The sequence below is a fragment of the Malus domestica genome, chromosome 01, assembly GCF_042453785.1.
Source record: "Malus domestica chromosome 01, GDT2T_hap1".
In the NCBI taxonomy this organism is placed as follows: Eukaryota; Viridiplantae; Streptophyta; class Magnoliopsida; order Rosales; family Rosaceae; genus Malus; species Malus domestica.
The window spans coordinates 3,247,264-3,259,741 of record NC_091661.1 but is presented as its reverse complement, the minus strand read 5'-3'; the positions used below and the strand labels follow the sequence as shown (position 1 = coordinate 3,259,741).

The window sequence follows — 12,478 nt, the reverse complement described above, 5'->3', positions numbered from 1 at the left end:
AACTGATAAGCAAAAAAGAGATTATGTTTCATGTAGAGAACATGTAAAACATTTTGTAGCTTAAAAGGAGTATGAGGAGTATGTAAGGCTGATGAACCAATATGATGAATAGAAGGGCCTTTACCATCACCAATATACATTTTATCCTCGCCAGTATAGGGAGTAGGAGAAGAAATATTTGCAACATCATTGGTAATGTGAGAGGTTGCACCCGAGTCAATCAACCAAGACTGAGATGTTTGGCAGAGTGATTGACACACATAGCAGCAAGTTTGGCTGGAGGAATCCGACCACAGATGTTAGGATTCATGCGATCAAAGCAGTCAATAGCCTCATAACTGGTATATCCACATATTTGATAAGGAACTTTGAAGGTGGAAGAACCTTGAGCATGGTGGGGGCCTTGATAACTACGATTTCCACGATTGTTGTAATTACCACGGTTGTTATGGAAGTTGCGATTGCCTCTATGAGAGAAGGAATTGCCCCTATTGTTCTTTCCATGATTATTAGATTTTGGTTGGTGCCATGGTTGAAGTTGGTGCTGAGCAGTAAAAATAAAAGAAGTGGGTAGTAGAGGGGGCTGAGATTGCATCGAGAAAGCTTGAAAAGGCTCAGATACAGAAGATCAACTGACATGTTTGCGTTGAGCCATAGACAATTCTTTAGTAAGAAGAAGACCATGGACCTCATCAAGAGATGTGTCGTAGTCCTTCGTACCTAAGCATAATGGAGACCCATTAGTAAAACTGAATTAAAACGTTTGAATTTGAAGATACGGACAGCGGATTTAGAATCGGCGCGTCGAAATACACTAAGAAAAGTCCAGGGCAATTTTTCGTAAAAAGTCAACGGTCAACCCCAAAAAGTCAACCAAACCGTCCCAATGGTCAACTACGTTAAAACTTTGGAATTTCACTAAATGGATGTAAAAAAAGGGCTCAGGCCATCAAAATTAGCCTAGGATGATTCCTGGAAATTTTTTGTAAAAGTCAACAATGGGAATATGCTGGATCCGGTTTAGGAAATGGGTAGGGTCGGACGGGTTAGATCCCCGGATTTGGGTCCTGGTCGGATCTAGGCTTGGATTCAGGTTAGGAAATTTTTTTTATTGGGTCGGGTTAACCCGGTCTGGGTTGCAGTCGCTTGATCGAAGAAGAAGAAAGCAAGAACTTCAGAGGCTTCAGTAGGGGTCAAAACTCAACCAAAGCCAATGCATAATATACGGTTTTAAAGCTGAAAATACAAGGAAGAGAAATATACCTATCCCACGGCCAACCGTGCCCGGAGTTGGCCTGAGAGTGACTCGAAAGCCGCCGAATCCTTCGTAAAAAAACTAGGGAAGTTTCCCCGAGGTATTTATGCATCAAAATGTCACAAAAACACGCGCCATTAAAATAAGACAAGGAAGGCAAATCGAGTGGTCCAAACCCTTACCTTGGTTGAAATCGATAGACTCTTGCCGAAATCCTCTATGATTCGAAAGAAGCTCTGCATCTAAGTCGTGAGCAATGATAGAGTGAGAATCTCGGTGTTGGTTTGGTGAAGCTCGCTAGAAGAGATGGCGAGTTGGTGGACTCAGGGCCAATGGTTGCAGAGGGAGGAGAGAGTTAGACTGAGAAGGATGGAGAGAGTTCAAGAGTCCTCAAAAATGGGGAATGAGGGAAAGTGGCAAAAGAGGTAAGGAGAGGTTGGGTGAGGTGTGGGCCCTACAGGCCAGAAATATTATTAAAATAATAAAATATCTCACCAAAAATCATCAAAATAATAATATAATAATTATGACAAATATATAAATATAAAATAGTAATTTTTATAAAAGTATTTTTCGGATTTGTAGTTCCGTAAAACCTCCATCGTAACTTTGATTTCGATTCTGCTTGCGCCTTATAGGCATTGAGTATTAGTGAGTACTTCGAGAATATGATAAAATAATAGTTCATACACGCCACGAAATGATGGTCAATGAAAGTCAACAATCTCGTTTCTAGGGGCTTTTTTGTCAATTCACTTTTTAAAATTAATAAAATCGTGAAATTAGGGACGGGTTGTTACATAGTTGGAGTGCATTTGGACTGTTTTCGAAATTAATAAAAATAAATAACCATGGGCTTGACACCCATTGGAACTTAAACAAATAAACACATATAATGTACTATTATGACCATAAGAATGAGTACTCAAAAAGTTAAAAGCTTATTGGGTGTCAATAATACACCGTTTTTTTATTTAGAGTGCATTTGGACTATTTTGGGCATTAATAAAAACAAAGGAGCATACGTTTGACACCTATTGGAACTTAAGCAAATAAACACATATAATGTGACACTAGGACCATAAGAATAAGTACTTAAAAGATCAAAAGCTTATTGTAAAATCCCACATCGCCCAGGGGAGTGGATCTTGTAAAGCCTTATATGTATATTCTCATCTCTACCTAGCACGAGGCTTTTTAGGAGCTCACTGGCTTCGGGTTCCATCAGAACTCCGAAGTTAAGCGATTTCGTGCGAGAGCAATCCCATAATGGGTGACCCACTGGGAAGTTCTCATGTGAGTTCCCAAAAACAAAACCATGAGGGCGTGGGCATGGCCCAAAGCAGACAATATCGTGCTACGGCGGAGTCGAGCCCGGGATGTGGTGGGGGCCCGGGTCGAGATATGACACTTATTGTGTAAAAACCCGCCCCTAATTTTACGTGTGAATTGACAAAAATGCCCGTAGACGTGAGGATTTTGACCAACGTGTAGTGAGACGTACCAAACATTATTTTTGTGTATTCTTGTAGTATTCGATGGTACGAACGTGTAGGCATTAGCGAAATTGAATTCGGAGTTACGATAGAGATTTTACGAAACTAAGAACGTGAAGGGCGTTTTAGTATTTTCACATTTACGGGAGATATTTTATTCCTATTTCGCCTTTTTGTGGATTGGGATGTGTTCCTTGTGGAGCCCACACCCCATTCCTCCACCTCTCTCCCATGTCTCCCCATATCTCCGCACTCTCATTTTCTCAACTCTCCCACACTTCATTCTTCTGCAGTGCGAGAGATAGCAAACAACCTGGTGCAGCATGATAGGACTAAACATGTTAAGGTGGATAGACACTTCATATTGAGAAACCAGATGTTAAGTTGGTTGATAATCTGTTTGTAAAAACAAATGAACAGTTGGTGGATGCTTTGACACATGCAGTCTCAATTATGAGGTTTCAAGACTCACTTAACAAGTTGGGTCTAAGAGATGTCTATGCTCCAACTTGAGGGGGAGTGTTGGCATGAGTCAAAGTTTTAGGTGGAATAAGAATGTATTTATATTTTCTCGTTTGATTATAATTCCCTTTAATATTACATGTCCACAAGGTGAAGTTGTGTATATATTACCTCCTAATAGGAGAAGAATAATAAGAAAGATTTGAAACAAATTATAGTTTTATCTAACATCTCGATCGTTCAGGCTATATCTTGCATCATTAGCATCCCTGGGTCACTAACCAATTCTTTTTAGTTACAGAATGAAGAACAAGGGGAAGATAAAATTTGCACCTAGGAAAAAAACTGATAATAATTATTATTGGAAATGTAATTTCATTTCATTTGAGAATAATAAAATTACAATAAGAGTATATATACATGTAAAATTAAAACATGTGCAAAGTAAACCAAGCCTAACAAACTAACTGTCCTCAGAAATACTTAGCATCTAAGTTTTATCCCTCGAGGACACATTTACAATTTTATCCTTATTATCCCCCTCCAAACTAAACTAAGGAATCCTAAGAGATAGTTTGTCTCTGAGGAGAAGGAATCGAGGTTGGACAAGGACTTGGTACAAATATTTGCAACTTGATCTTGTGTGCACACAAAATGAACTGGAACATGCTTGGCTAATACTTTCTCCCTTATATAGTAATAATCGATCTCAACATGTTTAGTTCATGCATGAAAAATCGGATTCTTTGCCAGTGAAATGGCAGAGATGTTATCATACCATAACTAAGGAGGAGTAGGAGGAGAATAACCAATGTCAACCAACAACTTGGATATCCAAGACAGTTCAGCTGCAGTATCAACAAGAGATCTGTACTCAGCTTCTGTAGATGATCTTGCTATGGTTGGTTGCTTTTTAACACTTTAAATGATGATTAAATTGCCCAGAAAAAACACAGAATCCACTAGTTGATCTCTTGTCTAATGAACATCTTGCGCAGTCAGCATCTGTAAATGCTTTAATTATCATGGGTGTAGAACTTTTAAAAAACCACAAACCAAGATCAATTGAATGTTTAAGGTACCTAAGGATTCTTTTAACAGCTTGAAAGTGAGATACCCTAGGACTATGCATGTACTAACACACAAGATTCATAGCAAAGCTTAAATTAGGTCTAGTCCAGGTAAGGTATTGTAATGCACCTACCAAAGACCTGTACTCAGTAACATTTTCAAGAAGTGGAGCTCCATGATCCAATTTTTCAGTACTAAGAGGAGTTGCCCAAGGTTTTGCCCCATCCATGTGTGATTTTTGCAGAAGATTAAGAATGTATTTTGATTGGTTGATGAAAATCCCAAATGATGATCTTTTAACTTCAATTCCCAAAAAGTAATGCAGAGGGCCAAGATCTTTGATAGGAAACAAATTGCTGAATTGTGCAATAACTTTTTGACATGCTTCAGAAGATGGACCTGTCACTAAGATGTCATCCACATAAACTAGTATGAACACTAAGTGAGGATCCGTTTTAATAAACAAAGAGTGATCATTTTTGGAACCAATAAATCTCAAAGAAACTAGAGCGCCATTCAGTTTTTCATACCAAGCTTTAGGAGCTTGCTTGAGTCCATACAAAGATTTGTGAAGATGACAAACATGGTGTGGTTTTGTGGAGTCCTCAAAGCCAAGAGTTTGTTGCATAAACACAGATTCAATGAGTGTACCATGGAGGAAAGCATTACTTACATCCAATTGGTTAATCAAATTGACAAGCAAGAGTGAGAAGAATTCTGATGGTTACTGGTTTGGCCACAGAACTAAAGGTCTCTGAATAGTCCAATCCCTCTTGTTGATTGAATCCTTTTGCAACTAAGCGTGCCTTGTATCTGTCAATGGATCCATCAGGCTTTCTTTTGACCCTAAATACCCATTTACACCCTACAATGTCGTGAGAGGTTGTGGAAGGAACTAAAGGCCATGTCTATGTACTTTGAAGTGCATTGTACTGTTCTTGCATAGCTTGGTGCCACTGGATGTTTTGATGATTGCAAATAGGTATGAGGTATATAATTTGAAGATACATGTGTTGAGAGTGGATGCTTTGTTGCATTAAGGGCCTTAGGTTTGAATATGCCTGATTTGGACCTTGTCTGCATTGGATGAGTGTTTGAAGAAGGTAATGGATTTTTTAGATTTGTAATTTGTAAGTCTGAAGGTGGCAACTCTGTAGGAATAGAGGTTGATGAAGAAGATTGGAGGTGTTGGTGAAGAAGAAGATGTTGTAGTTCTATTGGTAAAGGTGAGAGAATATGGGACGTGATGATGAATTAATGGAACATGAGTAGTTATGGAAGTAAATGATAAGTGGTGATATAGGAAGCTGGACTCATAAAATATCACATGCCTGGAGATATAAACTCTCTTGGTGACAAGATCTAGACATTTATAACCTTTGTGATGCAGGCTATATCCCAAGAAAACACAGAGTTTGCACTTTGGATGTAACTTGGTAGGAGAATTCCTAAATCTTATTCATACTCTAGCCAGAGATTCCTAATCATATCATAGAGTATTCTCCCTCAAACAATTTGAAGGTTAGAGATCCCTTGTTGTGCATTCACTTGCCTCTATGGCTAAGTGGCTTAACCCCAACTATGTCGTGGACACCCTTGGACGGAGTGACTTTGACATAGTGAAAGATCAAGGACCTAACCATAAGACAACTATGATGCCTTAAGTCAAATGACTACTTTGCATTATTCGAACCATGAGTTTTCATGTGACATGAGTATGAGAACTCCTTGTTGATCGCGTTCAGTGGACTTTGAGCACCTATATGCTTGTCTTGGTGTCAGTCACACCAATGACACGAGACCGGTCACTCTCTCTAAGAGAAGACATAGTACATACTAATCTTAACGGACTGTCAATGCCTAATTGGCAATCCTATGATCAGGAACATTTAGGATATGTATACAAAAGAGAATGGTCTCATGAATCTAACTTCTTTTGATCACATTCTCCCAATTACATATCCTTAGACTTATCTTTTAAGCATATAACATTTATATGAGACAGCTTTAAACAATCTTTACCCTTTATATTAAACGAGATTAGTTTAACATGTGAATGTCCGTAAAGTATCATCATATGATTGGCTTTAGGGCACATTTCCAAAAATCTCCCACTTGCACTAGAGCCAATCAACTTGGTCATCAGTGATGATACCTCTTCTGAATTCATTTCAAAAATGGCTGAGTAGTAGGCCTAGACAATGGATATCTATATGTTATCCATAGAAGCAACCTTGAGAATAACGACGTCACCATTATATATGATTCTCAATCATGTGGTTCATTCTCTCATTTGAGTTTGGATCTTGATGAAACCTTGATTCCCTGGCTTGAGCTATCACCCCATTAGTGTCGTAGTATGGGTACACTAGAGACACTTTCTGGTTGGAACTGAATGGAGAGTTCATAAATGAACTTTCCCATCCAAACAACATTGTTGTAAGCTTCTATATGGCGATATATTTTGCATGCACGATGGAGCCCACTAAAGTCATTACTTACAACATTTCCACCCAAATATCTCTTTAGTCATAATAAAGAGATATCCAATTATCTCTTCATTCATAATGAAGAGACATCCAATGATGGATACGATATTAGATTCATAATCCAATATATTTATGCTTTCATTGTGTTACTCTAATTCTTCCTCATTCTTGAGGAATCTATCCTTTAGTATTTCTTAAATACTTAAGGACTCACTTGATAGTTGCCATGCTTCTGATCCTGGGCTTGCACTGATATCGTCTTGTACCGATCTTGGTACAACTCATATCAATGTTTTTCATATAATATGCACATTTCTGTGTATGCATAAAGGATTCTATTTATGCATTATGCTTCTTTGGGAGTCAAAAGGGTACATTCCCTTTTAGAAGAGAAATTTCCTAGTCTGAATGGAATTGTCCTTTCATTTGAAGTTTATCATTTGAGAAACTTCCTACATCTATCGTCTATCAATAGGGATTGAGATAATCCAATTATATCTTGAAATCTATCATTATAGATTTCCATCCCATGTATATAGACTATGTCTTCCATATACATTCTATCATTATAGAATGTTTAAAGTCATAACTTTAACGAAGAAGAATTCCTTTCACTTCCAAAATTAATATATCATATATATGTTCAAATTTTGGAATATGATTAACTCCCACTAATCTTTTGTAAACCTATAAACAAAAGATTCATTTACATCTTTATGAGAAATCAAATGATTTGATCTTTCTCTCATAAGACGCTTAGGGGGTGTTTGTTAGACTTTCTTAGGTGGGACTGAACTAGACTACATTAATTGCTAGTGTAGTCTAATGTTTGGTATACACAAGGATTAAGTTTAATGGGATTAGATCGGACTCGCTAAGATTAAACCCCTCGCTAGGAGTTCTTAGCGAAACACCCAAAAAACCCCGGACTCCTAAGACCTCCTGCGCTCCTGCAAGAGAGAACCTCGCAGGATAAACGAGAGAGTGTCGTCAGCACCCTGCTTCCTCATCGTCGTCCTCCTCATCCTTATCTCTGCGTCCTGCTCGCCCTCAGTTGCATCCTGGTCACCCTCATATGCTCCTCTTGTCTGGTAAACTTTGAATCCGACATTATTTCTTCGATTTGTTTTGCAGATCATGATATTACTGGACTTTATTTGATTTAGGTGTTTTGGGTTTGAGAAATTTTCAATAATAGACCTTTTCACTTGAACAAATTAGGGTTTTGATTTTTAGGGTCAAATGGAGATTAGAATTTGGGGTTTTCACATTTTATGCCATTTTCATATTTCTTCGATTTATAACTGTTGTTGTAAAGGGATGTTGCAATAGCATCACAATTGAATCTAACCGTTGTTTATAGCTTGCTTGTAGATCAAACAATCATCCTGTTACTGAATCCTACAAAATCTTATCAAGTGTTTGTGTTTTTTTTCAGGCCTGGAATATGGGGAAATGAGGGTTGTTCATAACTTCATAAGTAATACCATTTTTTCATTAAATAAATTTGTCCATCTAATATAATTAGGAGGTTACATTATTTACATTTTGTTTCTGAAGAGGTGTATTTGGGAAATCAATTTTCAGGGTATCTCAATGGTCTTGGAGAAGCTGTTGAGCAGGGCCTTGTAAAGGTTGTTGGTGTTTCCAACTACAACGGTATAATTCGATCTTTTATCTATTTATTGTTGGTTAAAATTAGTAGTTCAAATCATGGAAAAAAATTTCTATCATAGATGCTCCTAACCATAACATGACGTATAAAGTTTGTTATTTCACAAAAGTGATTGTGTGAGGCACAAGCAAAACTTCAAAAGAGAGGTATCCAACTAGCATCAAATCAAGTGAATTAAAGCCTCATATACAGGGCACCAGAGGAGAATGGAGTGAAGTCTACCTATGATGAACTTGGGATCACTTTGATTGCTTATTCACCTATTGCTCAAGGTGAAGTTGGGACCTCATGTTTTCTTACCATATTCTCATATGTTAGCTTAAGATATATAATGTCTTCTTATTTTACATTATTTAAGACCTCTCTGTGCAATCTTAAACATTGCCAAGTTAGGACTTGGAAGAAATCATACTTGCTCACTTTTCTCAGTCAGCCTTTTAATGTGAAATTTCGAATTTTCGAGCATTCCTTGTCAAGTAGTTCTTAACTTCAACTTTATGATCTTATTTATTCTATGTTTCATAATAGTTCTTAACTTCACCTTTCAGGCTATCACCTTCCAACTATATATATGCCTAAATGAAACGATGAAGAAAATAAAATTTTGTACATCTTGTGCATTCATGTACTTTATCTGTTCATCATCTAGCTTGTATTTTTCTTTTGTTGAATTCAACTACCGCTGGGTAGTTGGCGAATGGCGATCTTGCATGGTAAAGCTTTAATGTGAATTCAAATGTGGCTGGATAGTTGGCGAATGGCTATAATACCTTACAAAAAATTCCAAACATCTGGTTTTCGAGTAAAATATTTAGTTTTTAACAAAACAATGGGGATGTAGTTATTTAACATAAAAAAATGTGGAATCTTGATAAAAGATGTCTGTTTGGATCTTATGTTATTATTTGAATCTCTGCACAACCCTGCTTACAACGATTACGGCCTTTAATTTCAGATTTTACTAGATTGGTTACCACATCAGTCAAGTTTGTCTATATGTTCCAGGGGTGAAAGAGATTGAGAAGATTGACTTTCTACTATTTATGCATATGCAGGTGCTCTTACAGGAAAGTATACACCTAAAAATCCCCCAACTGGCCCTCGAAGACAAATTTATACTCCTGAATTTCTTTCAAAGGTAAATCATAGTCAATACCTTAAAAGAGCTACACATTAAGTTCCAAATTGTTTTGCTAAAATATTGATGTTATCTGCAGCTCCAATCTCTGCTGAACCGGATCAAGGAAAAAGGAGAAAAGTACAATAAAACAAACACACAGGTTTGTTGATGCTCTTTTAACTTTAACTAGCTTTTATCTTTTCCATATTAGAAGCCCTAAAGTTTTCATTTATGTGGAAGCATGGCTGAAAATACCCCCAAAAGTACAGTATTTTAGTAGTTAGTCCATTTTGGACCCTATACGAGTATGAAACACTTCATAGATACCGTTGCAACTTCCAGTTCATGCTGAAAGAAACTCTTTGTTTCACCGTCCTTTATACATGTAGTCCAACTCTTGGTAGTTTCATGTTTTCCGTATAAGATCATTAAACTACATATTGATATATCAGGCAAGAATTCTGAAATGCAGAAATAGGTGTTGGGGTATTAAAATGTGTAAATATAGTTTGTTCTCTTTGCTGGGTTTTAATGCGAGTTGGGTTACTATTAACAGGTAGTCCTAAACTGGTTGATAGCCCAGGACAACGTTATGCAAATTCTGGGAGCCAAAAACGCAGAACAGGCTGCAGAATTTGCAGGTGCACTTGGATGGCAGCTCAACAGTGAAGAAGTAGGCGAATTGCGTGCTTTGGCTACAGAGATAAAACCTGTTACTGGTTTCCCTGTTGAAAAATTATAAAATCTTACACAAGCATCGGGGCTGTAAATTCTTCTATACAAAAATATGTACACACTTCACATCTAATGCAAATTTGACATATCTAATTTAAGAGTGATTGCAGGCTGACCATTGATGTAGCAAATTTGACATATTTCAAATCTATAGCCACATTATAACTAGTAAGCTCGATCACACACAGTAATTGTGGTCTTAGAACAAGTTCATAAGTGTTTCTTCATATGGAAATGATCCGGTCGGAGAACTAACATCAAACTGGTGACAGTACTGTTTTCATTATCTTGCTTCTTAGTCTTACACTGCACCAAACGCTTCACTATGCTAGTCCAGCTTAGTCTAGTCTAAGCTAGTCCAGCTTAGTCCTTGAAGCTAGTCCAGTCCGAGACAGTCTGGTGCAACAAACGCACCCTTATAGCTCCCACTATCTTGCTAAAATACATGATGGATGGATCTCTACAACTTACACGTCTTGTGATTCCTAGTCTTAGACAAATATTATCAAGACTATCTTGATAATGGTTTCGGAAACCCATATTATGTCCAAACATTGAATCACCATTTAGTTGTAGCTAGCAATCTTCAAATTAACAGAAACCAAGACTACGTCAAATATGGTTTCTTCCAAGTTAACCAATCACATTGATTGTAGTCACCTTAAGCTACCAATTAGCCATGAAGGTTTCACTATTTCGGGTCAAATGGTATTATACATCGTATATACACTCAATGTAGTCGTAAGGATTTTCATTCTCATTTCTTTCGAATTCAGAGGTGTAACTCTATGACATAGTCATAAAATTCAAACCATTCAACTGAAATGGTTTATAGATCCTTCTCGACTACCTTGGAGCTAGTGGTGTAGGAACTAGTTTGTTCTATTTGTTGATTATCATCTTGTCTCTCAAAGAACCCATTCTTTAAGTTCTATCTCTCATTCGTTTGCTCTATCTTAGGCAAATCCTATTGTAGGATTACAATGAACTACCCAACAAATAACATTTGTTGGTTGTTTTATAGAAGTGATATCCAAAGGTTAATTTAAGGATATCCCGCAACATTGTTCTCAAAAAAATAATGCTTACTGGTACACAACCCCAAATCTTAACACGATTAAGACTTGTCTTTCTTTCCAACTACATCCTATGGAGTCATGAAAATTTTGGAAGATCTTCTAATTAAAAATCATATTGTCTTAGAAGTATATATCCTATATATGGGTAATTGATAACAACCAATGAACTACATCTTATTCGAGTTCGTTCTTCTCCCAATGGAGAAATCCATTATCTTATGATGCTACTTTCCTTGATATCTTTCAAGGAAACTCTTCTAAAGTGTTATTTTTCCTTGGATCAAATCTAAGGAGGTAAATACTTTAGACGTCTTACTCATCAACTTACATTCTTGAATTCTTTGAAACCTTTTGCAAAGTATTCAGACTTGTGTTTATTCAAAATAAACAACAGTCCAATCGAGATCGATCTTCAGTGAATGTCATACAACATGAGCAATATTATGTTGTGGACAAGTGCCCCTAACATCTAAGTGAATTAACCTCAACAACTTTGTGATTCTTTCTTCTTTTCAAAAGAATAAAGATTCAAACATTTCACCTCTATACAATTTTAACAAGAAGGCATTGGATCCGGATCTAACGATCCAAAGTATCCATCTATGACCAACTTGTAATTTATGTTTTAGAGGTGTCACAACTCAATGGGATTAGTCACTACCTTGCAACCTTTTGGGTTTTAAGCATCGTTATATTCTAAACAGTTAACACTACCACATCATCTCTACTATAGAGACCATCAATCAGATTACAATAATCCAATCATTCATTAATAAAGAACAATGTTTTGTCAAACAAAACATTCATCCATCTCTTAAAATTATAGTGACGAAATTAAGTTCCTTATTCAAATTGGAATGTAAAGACAATCTTTGTTTTTCCAATTTCTTTGGTAGTTCATATGAGGAAGTAAGTACTATGTGCTTTCGCAGAGATCTATATTTTATTCACGTTCCAAATGTGAAGTACTTTATCTTCTCTCATTAATCTTCTACTTCTTATTAGCCACACTTTTACAACGATTGTAAAACATAGTTACTAATATGGAATCAAGCACTCGAGTAGAAGAACCAACCGTTTTAAACTATTTAAGAAC

The 12,478-nt window shown here is 36.8% G+C and overlaps 1 pseudogene; it reads left to right on the top strand.

The window, feature by feature from the left end:
• The first annotated feature begins 1,561 nt into the window (after nucleotides 1-1,561).
• On the top strand, nucleotides 1,562-10,310 carry LOC103435915 (uncharacterized oxidoreductase At1g06690, chloroplastic-like; annotated as a pseudogene).
• The last annotated feature ends 2,168 nt before the right edge of the window (nucleotides 10,311-12,478 follow it).